The sequence below is a fragment of the Galeopterus variegatus genome, unplaced genomic scaffold, assembly GCF_000696425.1.
Source record: "Galeopterus variegatus unplaced genomic scaffold, G_variegatus-3.0.2 Scaffold501, whole genome shotgun sequence".
Lineage (NCBI taxonomy): Eukaryota > Metazoa > Chordata > Mammalia > Dermoptera > Cynocephalidae > Galeopterus > Galeopterus variegatus.
Window position 1 is genome coordinate 307383 of NW_007726612.1, and position 17767 is coordinate 325149.

The following is a 17767-nucleotide window of genomic DNA, read 5'->3' on the forward strand; positions in this document are numbered from 1 at the left end:
TATATATATATATATATATATATATATATATATGTATACACACACAGAGACATATATACAAATATATGAATGAAAAACACATTTTCATTCATATATATACACACATATATATGTATATGAATGAAAAACACATATATATGAATAAAAACACATATATATAAAATCTACTACATTGGGCGGAGCTGTTCTGAGTTAGATAACGTGATTATTAAATGAACAGCATTTGCCTGAACAATGACACAATTCATTTCATGCTATCACTTTAACCAGATGTATTTTTACTAAATCGCACTTAACACAGTATATAATCTTCTCTACCATACTGTCAGCATATCCTACGGAAATAATCCTGTTTTCATGCTGTCTCTATGCAAACCGTGTTATATTTGTTCCCTTGATCTGAGAATAACCCAACACAAATATGTATATTTTATATGACACAGATTATATGACATGTCTGGTTTGAACACATCATGTTTCTCCAATAATCAGTTTCATAAAAACTATGTTAGATACAATATATTGAATGCAGCAAAATCATAGTTTAAATGCACTGCCTTGCAAGTGGACAATTGCAATAAATTGATCAAATTCTAGTTAACTAAAGATCTATCCAAAAAACATTAATTGAACTGTAGTTGCTGCAAATATCATTTAAAAACATAAGTTCAATTTCCTGATTATCTATATATTTCTCTGCCTATCTGTCTATCTACTGAATACCCTTTCCAGAAGAGAATTACAATGGCTTTGTATTAATAGTAAATACAACATATACCATAAATGAAGAGCAAGGACAATGTTAGAATAGCAAATGTGGAGACACAGAAAAGATTTAGTAATAACAGAGTGTTATGCTATACACAGAATGTCTTGACATATGTTGTTGTTGGGCAATAAATTAAGATCTAAGCATTCTGGAAAATAAGAGAAGCTTAGAGATTTAAAGACTTAACAATGAGGGCCGGCCCGGTGGCGCACTGCTACAGTGTGCCGCTTGGGAGCGCAGTGGTGCTCCCACCGAGGGTTCAGATCCCACATACAGACCGGTTCCCGCTCACTGGCTGAGCGAGGTGCGGGTGCAACACAGAGGGTTGCGATCCCGTTGCCGGTCCCGGTCCGGTCCGGTGCGGGCGCGACAAAAAAAAGACAAAAAAAAACAAAAAAAAAAAGACTTAACACTGAGATTAAGTGTAATAATTCCTGATATTAAGACCACCTGATGACTTTTCTCAAGGAATTCACGAAAATAATATGGGGAATGCAATTAACAAGGTCATGGCAAGATCTGTACAGCAGACACATAGATGTGTTTTCTAGGATTTGTTTTTCTTATGCCATGTTTTAACTGCAGTTCACTGTCATTATATCAAAGAACACGTCACTAACTGGAATTATATTGTGGGTCAGATATTTTACCAACTTAATGAGAAGCTGATCACCCTTTCCTTTCTCTTTCATCTGCTGTTCACTTCAAACCGGCCACACTGGCCTTTTGTATTTCCTCAAACAATACCAGGCCACTCCTGCCTAAGCCTCTCTGCTCTGTTTCCTCTTTTGAATTCACTTTCCCCAGGTGTCCACTCTTTTCATCCCCGCACTCCCCTCTGGATTTTGTAAAACTATCACTTTCAGTGAGGCTGACAAACTCTTTCAATTATAACTTCTTTATCTACCCTTTATTTCCATTCTCTTAGTATTTTTCTCTACAGCAGGCATGAGCATCTACTACATGCTTTATTTTTATTTATTTGATTTTGCCTGTGACCCTCACTAGGATAGAAACTCCATTATACCTTTGGTGTCTTTCTCCTTCTTCAGTTTCAGGCATTATGACTGTTTTCTAACACTCGTCAGGATTTCTGATAAAAAGACTGCTAAAATACGGCATCGAGCATGCATGAACATACTTTGCAAAGTCAAAGTCAGTGATCCCCACGGTGCTTTCTTCAGCCCACCAAAGTCCTCACAATTTCCATAGAAATTTCTGTACCACTAAATTTTCCATAGAAACACTTTGTACCGCTAAGGGTTAGTACAATTACCTGACTAAATTTGGCCTTCATAAAGACAGAAAACAATGATCATTTACAGGCTCTAACTCAAAGTCCTACAGGAAACACAGTTGCCATGACACAGTGCATTCTTCTGCCAACCTCCTAGATCATACACATAAATGCAATGAATTGAAAAATCCAGCTTTGTTTTCAGAAAGGATGCTGGATTATCAGTGATGTTTTGAGCTTTTCAGAATTTTCAACTATGGCTATTCTTGCTTTATAATTATCTTACTGTTAATTTATCTTTATCATTATCAATTTTCTGTTCTGTTTTTTTTTATTTATTTGGTGGGAATTAATTAATTGCCTAATAACTTAATGTTAAAGTGTTCATGCATTGCAGTCCAGATATGACTCATGCTTACTCTCTCTGCTAAATAAAAACAGTCAATCTTCATTTTTCATGGATTTCGTATTTGGGAATTCATCTGCTCGATAAAATTTATTTGTCTGTGGTTTATTCATGAAAGTACACTGAGCACAAAACTTTGAGTCACCTGATTCACACATTCTCAATAAGGTTGAACAAGGTAACATGCTGACCTCGTTTCAGCTCTCACACTGTAAACAATTACCCTTTTTGTAATCTTCGTGACACATTTTTCTTATTTTGTGTTTTTTTCTTTTTTCATGATTTTACTGATTAAAGTGGCCCTCAGATGTGGTGCTGAAAGGCTGTGACATGCCACAGGGAAAAAAATCGGTGTGCTAAATAAGCTTTATTCAGGCATGAGTTAAAGTGTGTTGGCTGAGTTCAATGTTCATTAATCAACAACATATATTAAATAAGGTGTCTTTAAACAGAAACACACATAAAACAAGGTTAAGGGTTTATCAGCTGACAACAACATTGAGATCAGAGGACTGCAAGAATATAACCCTGTATTTCCCCTTGGAACAATGGCTGAGTATTTACTAATTCAGTGTTCATGGCAACTTTATAGAAATAACTATCATATATGAGAGTCAGTTGCACATAACTGTACATAAATAATTACTCATCAAAGACAAATTTTTGCCCCACTTTAACACTTTGTTACTTTTTTTTTTTTTTTTTTTTTTTTTAAAACTATTCCAACTCTGTCTCTGCATTTTGTTTTGTGACATATTTAACCTTCTGGTGTATAAGGTAGAAGAAATGCACCAGATTGGTGGTTAGGGTGGTAGTGACAATTATGGAGCAGATCAGTATTATGATGATGATGAAGGTTGTAGGCTAAATTCTTGTACCTGCTAACCTCACACTCTAAGCAACTGAGCTAACCAGCCAGCCCACTTTTGTTACTTTTAAATTTCATTTCTACCTACAAGTAGAAATCAACCAATGGGGTAGTTAGACAGCAAAACAGATTGCCCTATTTAAGACAGTAGCTCTCCATCAAGAGTCAGACAGCTATTAAAATGTGATGGAAGAAAGGCAGGAAAAAAGGGATAGAGGGAAGTGGGAAGGAAGTGGGAAAGACAGAAGTAAAAAGAGTTTGGATTGTATATATTCTCTTTTGTATCCCTTATCTTTCCAATAACATCACTTTTTACAATGTCTAAAATTTTAATTTGTAATTGCAAAATCATTTTTTTCTCAAGTGAAATAACTCCAAATTCATATCAAAAAGCCACAATCAAGTGTATAAAATGCTTGGGGTAAAAATAGTTATCTTATATACATTGGCACATATTGACATGTAATTTCTTTGTATGGTCAGATTATATGCATGCTATTTAAAACATAAATTTTAAATGTTGTTAACCTGATTTCTTATCTAAATCAACGTTTCTCCTCAATTATGTTTTATTGTCTACTAACAGTGGTTGACATAATTGAATACATCTGAAATATATAACAAGATGAAAAGTAGAATAGGGCCAATGTAAAAAAAGGGCAGTTAGCACCACCTGAATCTTCCTTTCTCAGGATTCAGTGTCAATTCTCTGACAAACTGGCAACAAAGTGGCCATGAGACACAAATAAATGCAAGTTTAGCCAGATGTTCCTTCTAAAGCACTGAAAAAGAGTGGCAATTCTTCCTACTCCAACACCATCCTGGGCAGTCATTAATTTGTATTTTATGGCTCTGTTGCCTTCAGAGTATCGATGAGGAGCATATGGGGTTGGAGTGAAGATGGAATGATAGCTCATGCAACTGAGTCAGTGTCAGAGATTTGGGGAAGAAATTCCTCTTATTCTCTTCTCTGCCAAAAGGCCATAAGGAAAGTAAGGAAAACAAGGCAGTTAAAGGTTCAAAATTTAAGGACGAACCCAATCTCAGTTTGGGGCAAGTGCTGACCCTGCTCTTGTGTTTCCCAGGGACTGAGAGCTTTCTTAGGAGTGAAGCGCCAGAGATAGGAAATTAAAAGAGACACTCACTCTGAGATTCATGCAACTTCTGATAGTGGAAAAAAATGAAGGGTAGTGTGCATCCCTAGGAATAGCAATAAACCAGTTTCCTCTGTGCAGTTTTCCTGTTTTGTTTCTGTAACTTAGTCCATCATGTTCATATAATTCTGTATAAATTTAGGGTCATGTGCTTTTGAATCAGCATGACACCAGTTCTTAATAAAAATAATGATAGAAATGGATGTACTTAACATTTTGTTGTAGAACAGCATAAAGTAAATACAAATGAAAACTCGACTCTCTGAAAAATACAGATTAAAATCAGAAAGTGGTTGATGATACCTCTGAGTCCAGAATTTGGCTTCTCTAAGCAGACACTGTTACAAAACCAACAGAAGTGACACTTGCAATTACCATATTCTTATGTATACTTTTTTAAAAAGTTATATACTTGTTATACTTTCGTAAATAATAGTTATACTTAGGTGGCGTGCAGAAGGAGAGCATGAATTCTTACTAGAATTCTCACTTCACAGATGTCAGGAAGTAAGGAAAAAAGCACATTTTCCCAAGTTACGTAGTGAACAGTTTGTGATGCCAGGATGTGTATTCTCTCCAACCAATCAGCCAGATGCTTATATTTGGATGGGGAAAACATGAATTTATCCATCGGAGTGGGTAAATTTGCTCCAGGGAGGAAGGGTTTTGTTTCTCACCTGTAGGCTAGTCTCACTGAAGAGATCATAAGTCTCCTGTGAGCTTGTGGGTGGGTTTAGCATTCATTTTATCAGGCAGTCTTTAGGATTTTTGTGCTCAAATGTGTAGTTTGCCCTAAAACTCATGCAGTTTTCATCTGGATATAGTCAACTGACATCATTTTTGTACATGAATACATACTTTCTTAGTATTATCTTGAGCTTTATGATATAGAATTGAATTTCAAGAAGCTCGTCCTCCCTTTGAATCACATGTGCTTTGGATAATGAATTTCAGCATTGTGTATTTCACTTTATTCAATTTATGGAAGAAAAAGGAAAAAAAATGACCTCTGGTTTCCATTTTCCTCCAATTTTTCTTAAATCACATTCTAGAACACTTGCCTACCCAAACTGGTTCCTTTGCAAATGGCAGTTCCTAGAAGCCTGACAATATCTACCTTTATGAACGCTCTATGCCCCTCCTATAGGTTGGTAATGCTATTAGAATTGCAAAATATTTGCTACCTTTTTATCTTTCCAAAGGCACAAAGAAAAAAGTCTCTTTATCATTAACTTTTTCCCCTCAAGTGTCAGAATTTCACTACTCCAAAAATGTTATTAATTAGTATTAATTCTAAATACTTAAGTCAAATGCTACCATTTGTAGAACTAAAATGAATTAGTCAAACTCAGTTACTAAATTTGTAGTATAGGTTCAATAAAGCCTGGCAATAGGTTTAAGCCAGATTTCAAACTGAATGAAGTTCTGACCTAACGCATGGTCTTGAGAAGAAAAAAAAGAAAGAAAATTAACAGAGATTAACAAGCAATCCCATTTATCTAGTTCCATTAAGTATCACTTTTCTTCAGTAAAATACTAATGGTGCTGGAATCTTCTGCCTCCAGGGAAACTCTCAAAGATTTCATTAGCTTTAAAGATTTTAAAAGTATTTGAAAATAGAACAATTCTGTTTGTGTGTGTGTGCATGTGTGTGTGTATCCTGTCCTTTCTTCAAATGTGTGGTTTGAAAAGCTGTCCTATGTAATTTTAAATCTTCTTTGATCTGAATATATAAACTATTAAAACAGCAGCCAAATCCTAGAAGCATGTTGGTGTAAATATATTACTTACCAACAATTACCAAAAAAGAGTGTATGTGTTACAAATTCTGTTCCTTCTCTAATATTTTATAAATATAACTACTATCCACTCTGCTCATCAAAAATGTCCATCGATGGATGATTATAAGGAAACTATGGTATATATACAACATTGAATACTACTCTGCCATAAAAAAGAATGAAATACTCCCATTTGCAACAACATGGATGAACCTGGAGAAACTTATTTTGAGTGAAATAAGCAAAGCACAGAAGGATAAGTACTGCATGTGCTCACTCATATGTGAGAGCTAAGAGAGAAAGAAGGAAGGAAAGAAAGACCACAGTAGTGCATTGGACTTGCAGAGGGAGAGAACATTCTTAGGGCTACAAAGTGGAGTGGGAAGAAAGGCGGAGGGGGACGGATGTTGGGGGATAATTGGGTGGGGGACACGGGATACAAAAGTAATTTCTGGTAATGGGTATGCTGCCAGTATGAATCTGGCCATCACATGATGGGCACGAGGGGTAACAATTAGCTTTGTATCTCATGAATGTTCATTTTTTAAAAGTTCAAAAAATAACTTTTATTAAGGGGAGGGGGATAGGGAGTAATTGGGCAAGGGACACAAACAGTAATTAGGATTTTTAATGATGAATATGCTAATGATATTGATTTGATCATCACATACTCTACACAAACACTGAAAGTCAACTCTGTGCCCTATAAATATGTGTAATCAAAAATAAGTAAATAAATAATGGGGGAAAAATGGAAAAAAAGTGGAAAATGCAGCGTCAGGGCCCCACAGCTGTGTGAAGTATCTACAGTGTTATAGGTTGTTTCACTGCCTGGAGGAGAGAGCATAAGACTCACCAAAAAAGTTGTTTTAACTTTTAAAACAAAAGGAGAGTGCTGCAAGAGCTGAAGGGAAGGGTCAGCAAAGCAAATATCAACAGTCTGTGCAGGACGTTTTCAGAGTTTGCTATGGAAAAAAAGATACTGGGATCCGCATTTAATATTTTTCAAATAGATAGATTTTGGCTTTCATAGTTCATTATTCTCACTTTGTTTTCCTCCAGAGATGATAATAATAATGTTAATAACAGTAATAACAACAATTAATGCAATTGTGGCTTATGTTAATAGAGGGATAGAATTCATTTCAAATATCAAGCTAAATAAAATTCTGGATTTTTAATTTTTTTTTTACCTGACATAAATTATTACAGATTATTGAGGTTTAATCATAAATTAGGACATTGAGAACCAAGCCCAGCTAAGTATGAAGGCAGTTCTGAAAATCATGTCATATATGAAATACTTGAGATAAAAAATTATTTAATTTTTTCCACCATTCACTTAAAATTGGGGGATGGAAAATTGCTGCCTTCAAATATTTCAATAGCTAAATGTAATTCAACTTTCAAAAATTAGAATTGTCCTAATAAACTCAATACCCGCTCAGAACACTCACAGTGCCTCATGGTTTGAAGAGCTTCCATGCATTTAATAACCACTCATGGAGTACGTACAGACACTGTGCTTATACTGGGCACAACCTCTTTCCTCACGAAGCTCAGTAACTTTTAGAAATACACTCTCTCTTTTACATTTTGTTTTATGCTTTCATAATCATTCCCTTTTTTGTATGTTTATAACATCCTTGTGAGGTTAGTATTGTTGTTCCTATTCTATAAGTAAATGAAATGAGAAAATAGGTTATTTGTTTGAAATCACATCATTTGGAGGTTGTGAAGCCAGCATATAAAACCCAGATAATATGACTGTGAAAATGAAACATGTGTTGCCACAATAATCCCTGCTCCTGCTAAGAATGGACTTGAGATTGCCTGATCATCCATCAGGTATGTTGTACAAAGAGTTCCTAAATTCAGAAGAAGACTAGAGTAAATGAGTTTTCAAGCCCTAAGCAGCTTTAATATTAAAAATACAATAATAAGAAAATATACTATTTTTTTCTTTTTGATGAAAATATTTGATGTTAATATAATATTTAGATTTAATATTAAGGACACATGTAATTTGATAAAACCATTATATATGATTTATACGTATTCCATGACCATAATTATGTAACATACTGTATGTTTTTTGCTAAATTTGAAGAGAACCCATTGCTTGGAAAAATAATAAAAAGAGCAATGACAGGACTGTGGAAGCCTCTGAAGAAGCTTAAACTCCTTCCTCCTTTAAGTTCCTATTTCTCCCATTCATGCTTTAGCTCTCGGTAAGTAGAAAGTTAAAAATGAAGTGCTGTGAAAAACTAGACTTTATCAGTGTGCCCAGAGATTATGAACATATCAAACTTAAACATAAATCAGAAGCAATATGACAGTGTGAAGAGAGGAGCACTGAGAAAAAATAAGATATTAAGCATTTAAATATTGTTTTTGATCATAAACATCCACTGTGCAATCTTAATTGGATCTGAAACAGAATATACTTCTTCTGACCCTAACCTTGAATCCTCACTCACTTGTATATACTTACCACCATAAATTGTACTCACGTTTCCCACAAATGATCTAATCAATGGGAAAAACAGTCTTGTTTCAGATCATTAAACTCCCCAACTACTCTCCCAAATTCACTGAACACAGCTGTTCTGCCACAGGTAAAAGTCTATTTGTAGGTGTTATAATGATCAACAAAAAAGATAACATCCTTTAGCTTCTCTTTTTAATCTCAATGTCAAGTTTTAAACTATATCCTATCATTCTACACTGATTTTGTAAAAATCACTTTTCCAAGGAGTGTATATGCTCTACAATGCAGAGTTATTTTTATTTTAGACATGGCTCTTTGTTTCCTTATAGACTCTATGTATGACTTTAGTTTTCCAAATAATCTCATACTATCTGCTGGGGCAATGTGATAATTCTCATCTATTTCTTTAGCAATCATTTTCAACTGTGGATGGCTTCAATCTTCTTAGGTATAATTAAATTGAACACCAATCACTAGAGTTCACCAGTATCTACTTTCCCCTAAGTAAGCAAAACATATCAGTTAACCACCTAAATTCAGCTCTGTTATGCTTCAGTTGAGAAAATTGTGTAAGCTGTGTCAGGGATATGGAGGATTAGAGATACGGCACTGAGCTTTTCAGATATGTTATGTGAAAGAAAATGCCGATTTTTATCTTGTTTCTTCTTCATTTCAAAGAACCAAGTGTGGAATGTGTAATCTTTCACTCTGTGCACATATTCTGCTCCAATGTAGACCCCTAAATGACTCACAAGTCAGAAAAATCTAATTTAAGCACGGTTTGACTAATTTCACTAGTGATCATCGAATCTTTCAAACTCACATCTGTTGAACATTATGTATGTGTTGGCCAAATTTTGATTGTGTGTTTTCAGTTAAATACCTTAAAACATGTCAGCATTTTAACTAAGAAGATAAGTAAACACTCTAAGGGAAGCATTCTTATCAGATAATTGTGTACTGTTTACACACACAACTTGCTGGAATGATGTTAATCATTTTGGTGCTGGTACTTTAATTACCATTCCTGTAACACAGCTTCATCTTGAGAAATTACTCTTCTGCATTTATCTTACAGAAGACAAGGATTCTAGCATAACTAGAAATGTAGATGGCCTCGCCATACTGTCTTGTTTCTTTCCCCCCATACTTTCCAGCTTTTTCTTTTTTGTTTGTGTGCTGACAAGACAGAAGTTAATTCTCAGGCTCTTGGCCTGTGACCTACAGCTAGTTGAATCAAACATGGGTAAAATGTTCAAATCCTCAGTGAAACCATTTTTCCAATACATTTTTAAAACTGCAATGTGAACTTTTATTTACTACCACTAAACTGCAGAATATATTAACTATCATCAAAAATTACGTGCTATTTATTCATCTATTTCTTATGAATTAAGATGAATTTAGATACCTGCTATAGATTGAATTGTGACACCCCCACCCCTCAAATTCATATGCTGATGCTCTAATTCCCAATATAACTGAATTTGCAGATAGGGCTTTTAGAAGGTAATTAAGTTAAAAGAGTCATAAGGTTGAGGTCCTAATCCCATAGCATTGGTGGCATCAAAAGAAGTGAAAGAGATCTCTCTCTTCTGCCATGTGAGGATAAGGAAAAGGTGGCTGTTTGTAAGCTACAAAAAGAGCCCTCATGGGAACCAATCTTTCTGGCACCTTGATCTTGGACTTCCCAGACTCCAGAACTAAAATAAATTTCTGTTGTTTAAGCCATCTAGTCTAATATTTTGTTATAGAAGATTAAACAGACCAATACAATACTGAAACTTTATCTTACCTCAAAATATGATTGGCTAGTTTTATGACAAATTAGTGTTAATTTTAGTTCAAATTGTTCTAAAAACAGAGCAATTAAATGAAAATATATGAAGATAGTTATTTGATATAAATATCTAAATGTGCTTTCTAGCTCTTCTCAAGATGAAGAGCTGTTTTCTTACCCTATTTATTTTACTTCCAAGTGTATCTATTACCTTATCTCTAATATAAGAGATATTACATCTCTTTCTAACTCACAAAGTTTTCTGAAGATTTAATCAATATTGACTATGAAACAGAAATATTACAGGCTCTAAATCTTTTCAACATTAATATTAATTAAATATTCATTGCTTAGAGTTCAACTCTGTGAATATATTAAAATGTAAGACATTAGACTGTATTGTATTGGGCTAATTCTTTTAACTTATAGATATCTAAGCATCTATTTTTTTCCAAGACAAAGTTTTGTTTATAATTATGATGTCTAAGTATTTGGGGCCCAACCTCTTATAATGTAAAATAATTCTTTATATTTTGTAAGTACTTGTGGGGAATGGAACTCATTTTTAACTCTCAATCGGTAGAAAACTTCTTGGAATCCTGGACTGTAAAGAACGTTATCATATCATTCAGAAATACAAAAAACAAAATCAATTTTTCTGAGACATCCTAAATTGATATGTTTTTAAGAAACACTATCAATTACTACATAAAATTATGGACATTACCTAACAGTATTATAGATTAATATTTGACCTATTTTTCAGATGAACCCACTCCTCATCCTAGAAATGGACAAAGTACTGTACTGAATCAACCCTTGCATCTCCTTCAAACCAGCAGCAGTATTTATTCCCATCTGTAATGACAGCCTAGATATTTTATTTACATGTTTCAAGATTTCAGTGGAGGAAACTAGCAGACACCACCTTAATCGAGCAAAGTCAGCACCACTATGAATGAGTCATACCACATCCTATACCTCCTGATATGGTGCAGTAAGAAGGGGCAAGCATCACTTCCATAATATTCTTGCCAAAAATACATCTCCTCAAATGTATGCATTAAGAAGAAACACAAGACAGACCCAGATTGCAAGACGGTCTACCAAATTGCTGGTCAAGAATAACAACAAAAAACTAAAGAACTATCCCAAAATGGAAAAGTCTAAGGAGACAGGACAAACAAAAGGTGTAATATCGAATTGTTCCTACCAGAAAAAGTACTTAATTAAAACAATTGGAAAAAATTTTGAATACAAACTGTTGATTAGTGAACAGTATTATACCAATGTTATTCTTTTTGTTTGTTTAAATAACTACTGTAGTCCTGTAAGATATTAACATGTGAGGAGGCTAAATTTGGGAATCATACATTGCAACTTATTTGTAAGTCTGAAATTATTTCAAAGTAAAAAATGATTTAAAATTTTACCTATAATTCCATTTTACAGATCATGAAATCAATTTGTATTGCTTCAGAGCCTTGCTCAAAATAAGAAAATTACAACTATAATCTAGGGTTTCTACTTACTGATCTTTCTACTAAAGAAAACTTCTCCCAACGCAGTGTTAGAAGACTCTGTCCTGCCTTCAAAGAAGGTAAATCTCTTTTTAAAATTTGATTTGAAGACTGTATATATAAAAGACATAAAATCACAAAGGTATGCCAGGTATCCTCCTGCAAGCATTTGTTCATGGATCCATGAGTCAGTTCCTTTCTGTTACCCACCTCCACAGCTGAAGATTAGCATTAGAATTTACTGCTTTCCATTGCAATCTGTTTACCTGCGTGGCTTATCAGCCAGACTGTGAATTTTATGAAAGTCTCTCTCTCTTCTATCTAGCACAATATCTATCACAGAGTAAGTATTTTATAAGTATTTGAAGAAGAAAGGAGAGAGGGAAGGAGGAAGAAAAAATACAGAGGGCAGGTTTAACAGCATGCAAAAGAGAATTTTTTTGTATACAATGTTAAACATACAAAGTAGTGTTTCTCTCCAGTAATCAACCCGAGACATATAATCAATACAAATCATGCAAAATGATTAGGATTAAATGTCTTCCAATATAGTGCTTTCCTAGATATGTTTAAACCAGAAAAGTTTCAGTGACTATCCTGGTGCTTATCTAATTCTGTCATTTATCTTGATGAGTCACAGAGACTGCTGCAGATTCTGTGATTCCGTATCAGTGAGCACTGTACATAGAGCTTGTCAAAACAATTATAGTGCACTTAATACAGAAAGACCTAAATCATCATTTTAGTTTATATCTTATATTTTGCACTTAAAACCTCAACAGAAATACAATGTAAAAGCACAACTGGTATAGACTACGTTTTCTTTATTTTTGCTGCTTCCATCATCAAACAGGAGGCAAGTAGAATGTGTATAAACACAAACAAACGTTAAAGAAGAAAGCATTTTTAAATGATTTTGATCAAAATAGACAATTAGGAATTAGAGTTCATTCTAGACTGTCTAGTTTGGCTATAATTAAGTATTTGACAAAAAGTCCTCACTTCCTCCAAAGTTCAGCTGTATACTTTCACTTGATAAAGCCTTTGATTATTACAACCTTCATTTCTAACCCAAGATAACTCTGAAAAGAATTAGCGGTATTAAACTGAATTAATGAGGGGTTTCTGCATTTTTGTGGAATAATCTGTCATATTTTATTTTCAATACGGTGAATAAGAAACAAAACAAAAATTTTGAACTGTTGGTTTTATGTGGAGAAAAATGCATTTAATACCTTATAGTTATACTGGAGTATTATAAGAGCTAAAAATAACTGCCAAAAAGTATTTCTAAAAATCTGAACTTATTTGCATCCCACTGGGCTGATCCATGTCCAAATTCCTTTTGAAACCACCAGGAGTTCCACACTTCTATCAGCAAGCTAACAAAAAGAAAAGAAGGGCCGTCACAAATTAACTTTGGTTATAAAGACAGTATGAAAATGAGTTTTCTATACATTCCCCCTGAAAACCCAAATTGTCTTTGTTTTCTTCTAATATTTGATCTGTCTTCAGGCAATCTATGTATTTAGAGGACACTTTTCCTATTTTTTTCCACCAAAATCTATAAAATGTAAATTTTACTATAACAGATATGCTCTTCTCTAAGTAATTAATATTTGGAATTCATCATTTTCTTTTTTGTGTATCTAATAGGAAATTTCCCAGTTAAGAAATCTAATTTTGGGGCCGGCCCGGTGGCGCACTGGATAGTGCACCGCTTGGGAAGCGCGGCGGCACTCCCGCCCGAGGGTTCGGATCCCACATACGGACCAGTTCCCGCTCACTGGCTGAGCGAGGTGCGGGAGCAGCACCGAGGGTTGCGATCCCGTTGCCGGTCCCCGGTCCGGTACGGGGGCAACACTGAGGGTTGCGATCCGTTGCCGGACACGGAAAAAGACAAAAGACAAAAAAAAAAAAAAAAAGAAATCTAATTTTTAACTCAAATTTTTTTTAACATGACCTATTTTCAAGATAAAAATTTATTTTCTGGAACACTGCATCTTTTGATATCAGGAGATAGAGAATGTTTGGGTGAAATATACTGCTGAGGTGTAATTACATGTATCAAAAATGTTCACCAACAGTTTCAAGCAGGCTTAGTGAATCCTGCAAACCACAGTTCTATGTATTTGATTTCTATTCTGGTGGTAGGTATAAATTTTCCCTGAATGAGTAGGGAAGAAAGCAGAGTAGCAAAAAAAAAAAAGAAAAGAAAAAAAAAAAGGCAAGAATGGCGTTAACAGCGAGGGAAGCAGACTGGGGAAGAGGCACGAAGCACACATTTCTGGGAAAGTGATGGCCTAGAGTGCAGCCATCGCCTGGCAGCCCGTTATGTCTAGGAAAGATGGAAAACACTTAATACCTGGAATGGAGGCTGGGTGGTTTTGTAGACAGATTTTTTTTGTCAGATGGTTAAGGGACTTCAAGTGAGAAATGTCAAGGTAAGAAAAAGACTGGGCTGGAAAAGTATGGAGTGATGCCATGAGATGGGTGGAAACTGTGACCTCCTATGTGCTGCAAATAAACCAGGTCAGGGGAGGAGGATTATATAAAGTCAAACGGAGAAAAGAAAGGACTGTCCACTTTCTTCTCCTCTTGTAAGGATAAGAAAACAGGCATGATGATAATTAAGAAATACAATCAGGTAAAGGTGCACTATTATTCTTTAAAACAGAGCTCCATGAGAGTGATGTGTGAGAATTCCTTCCTCAAGTCTATACACTTGGGGTCAGCAGTTTAACAACTTTCATCTCAAGGAAACGGTGGAAAGCTAATAATGAATGCTACATCATCAGAGTCGAACACAGCATAGAAGTCTGTGCCCTGGTGATTTCTCAATGAGGTTTCTAGGAGCATGCCTGGCCCCATTCAACAGACTGTCCTACTTTGGTCTTGGGTTATCGTATGCCAAACCCAATAAATTAACTAAAACAGTAAGGTGGAAAGCTGTATGGTGGCCTCATTATCTTTGAAGTCTTAATGACAAAATTTTATTTACTGTACAGTCACTTAATTTATCTTGTTTGCCACAAACCATTAGTATCGTCTCCAAATTTGAAGGTCTAAAAAAATGTACAGACATAATTTCTCTGGTATTTGAAGTTCCTGTGTTTAAGGATTGAAACTTTTTACCCATTAATATTTCTGCCACAGTTTTAATCACATATAAAAAGGCATACTGGATTTCTAAACACACCCAAAATAGACCATTTTTAATTAATTAGAATAAATATAAATAATACTTATTACATATTGGCTGCTTTTATCTGAGGGATCACACGTATAACATTTGACACATAATACAATAGATGATCCATAACTCAGTTAATTTATAATTAAAATGTAAGGAAGTAAAAAATATAATGGCTAGATTAATTGGATGTAGGTTCAAAATATTCTGATCTCATTTATTCTGTAATGGACTTGAATTATACGTATCATTATTCCCATTTTAGAGATGAAGAAACTAAAATTTAATAATATTAGGCAACTTTCTCCAAGTTATACAACTAGTAGGAAGTAGCAGAGAGCAATAAAACCGACATCAATCTGACACACACTGTCCTTATGCATTATGTGATCAAATTAACCCACAAAGTTTATCAAAGTCATTACTTGTATCTTCCAAACTACCTAAATAGCTATATTTTGTCACCATGGCTTTAAGTGCGGCCGTCTAACTAACATAGGTTAAAAATATGTCTATAAAAATACTGATTAGGTTCTTCCTTTTCTTTTCATGATTATCTCCCTGTCCATTCCTCCACATCTCTGTCTACAATTTGTAGTTTTCTCTTTCCTATAAACAATTCCAATCATAGATATCACCTGCCTAAACTTAAAATATATATATATTTATATTACATACCCAAGTGATCAAAAATGTACTAAGGTGAAAGTTATTTTTATATCTTTGCTTTTATAGATCACCAACCTAAAAAGAATTATTTCATCATCTCATGTATGAACACTATAGTACTCAAGTTCTCTGCTACCTTTTCCCAAGGAAATGCAAATTGCTCCATTTCCCAAGGAAATGTTAAGGCCTTGCATTTGTGTCTCTTGTCTATAAATCCTCTCTCCACCTCAAATTATTTTACTGCCTTCATAATGTATTTTAGTCACTTAAGAGACATGTTTTTTAACCCATTTCTATCTTGAGCATTTTACTGTGAATGGGTATACTGAACTCCCAAAATACAGGATACAAGAAAGAAACACCTTCTGTCTTATAAATACTTTCCTCACATATAAAATCAGTTAAATGATCTTCTTTGACTAATTGAAAGGCAAGTACAGAATATTTCCTGTTACCTAATCAAGGAACCACACAATTTCTCTTAGAAAAATAGCAAGAGCATTATCCAGAAACTTCATAAGCATTTGGAATTTAAGTACCGTAAGGAGATATTTTCATAATTTAAATTGACTTGCAAAGATTATTTGGGTATAAGCATTTAAAATTATTATGTGAAGATTATAAAATTAAAAATAAGGAAGTTTAAAAAATTTTTAAATTGTGTTGATTTTTAAAATGTCAATTTCATCCAAGCAATTCATTTAAAACTGAATTAATGGGAATATTTTTACTGTTTTTAGAAAATTTTACATTGTCACAAAAACATAATTTCCCCACAACTACTGACTCTTTATAAATGAGTGGAACATTGCTGATCTGTTTATTCAAGAAAGCTTGATGAACTTGTTAAATGTCCATTAAAAATGCATGGAATTAACAGCTAGATACTTAGTCAATAACACTGCATTATTATTACTGCCTTCACTTTTATCACAAAGAAACAAATAAGTTAAAAGAAAGTGAGAGAGAAATTTAGCACATATACAGTATATATGATGGTGCTATTGATAAAACTGAATGGCTATAAAATATATATATACAAAAACACTTGCACATTTACATATCCTAGTTTAGAGCAGGAAAATGCTATGGTTGGGCCAAAACAATCCTAATGCACATTCCTAGAAACCTTTAATTTATTAAAATCATTTTGCTTACAATATGGTACCAGTCAGTATTTGTAAAATATAAAAGCACTGAGAGGAAATAATAAGTATAATAAAGATTACCTTCTTTTATGCAGATGCCCATCAACAAAAAATATTTTTTCACCCCTATTTAAGGTACATTCAAATAAAAAAATGACTGAGATTCTTCCTCAATCTTTCAAAGTTGAAAAATTGATTCATGGATAAATTTACTAGTTAGCTGTGCTTCATTTTTATCAGGAATAGAAGTATAAAACTGGTAAAGTTATAAGTGGAAATACAGAGGTAGAGATTTCTTGCAGATATATCTTACTTAGAAAATCTTGACCAGTACTCAGCAACAAATTCAGAAATTCAGGAAATCTTTATAAGTATGAAAATAATTGAGCCTTCAAGAGACTGGAAACTGGGAACGTAATATGAGGATAACAGGAGAAAGTCCATGCTTTCTTGAAGTGTTTTTCAGTTCAGGAGGCCCTTGAATCGAAATCTCCTGTCCAAAAATTCAGACAGAAGGAAGCTATGAAAAACATCTCAATTTAGCTACCACTTGGCCATCCAACAAATGCACCATGAACTGCTCATCATTTGTCTAATATCACTTCTAATTGACTTCTGTTCATATTCATTTTTAAACAAAAGGAAATTTTAAAAAGCAAACTTAAAAAACAAAAACACTCCAAAGTTCCATCAAACCAAGACTGCTAGGGCCGGCCCGGTGGCGCACTGCTACAGTGCGCCGCTTGGGAGC

At 34.2% G+C, this 17767-nt stretch overlaps 1 protein-coding gene across 1 annotated transcript in view; it reads right to left on the reverse strand.

Annotated features, from left to right (window-relative positions):
• CDH7 (cadherin 7, type 2) overlaps positions 1–17767 on the reverse strand; it is a 90859-nt gene that overhangs the window by 62311 nt on the left and 10781 nt on the right. The window lies entirely within an intron of this gene.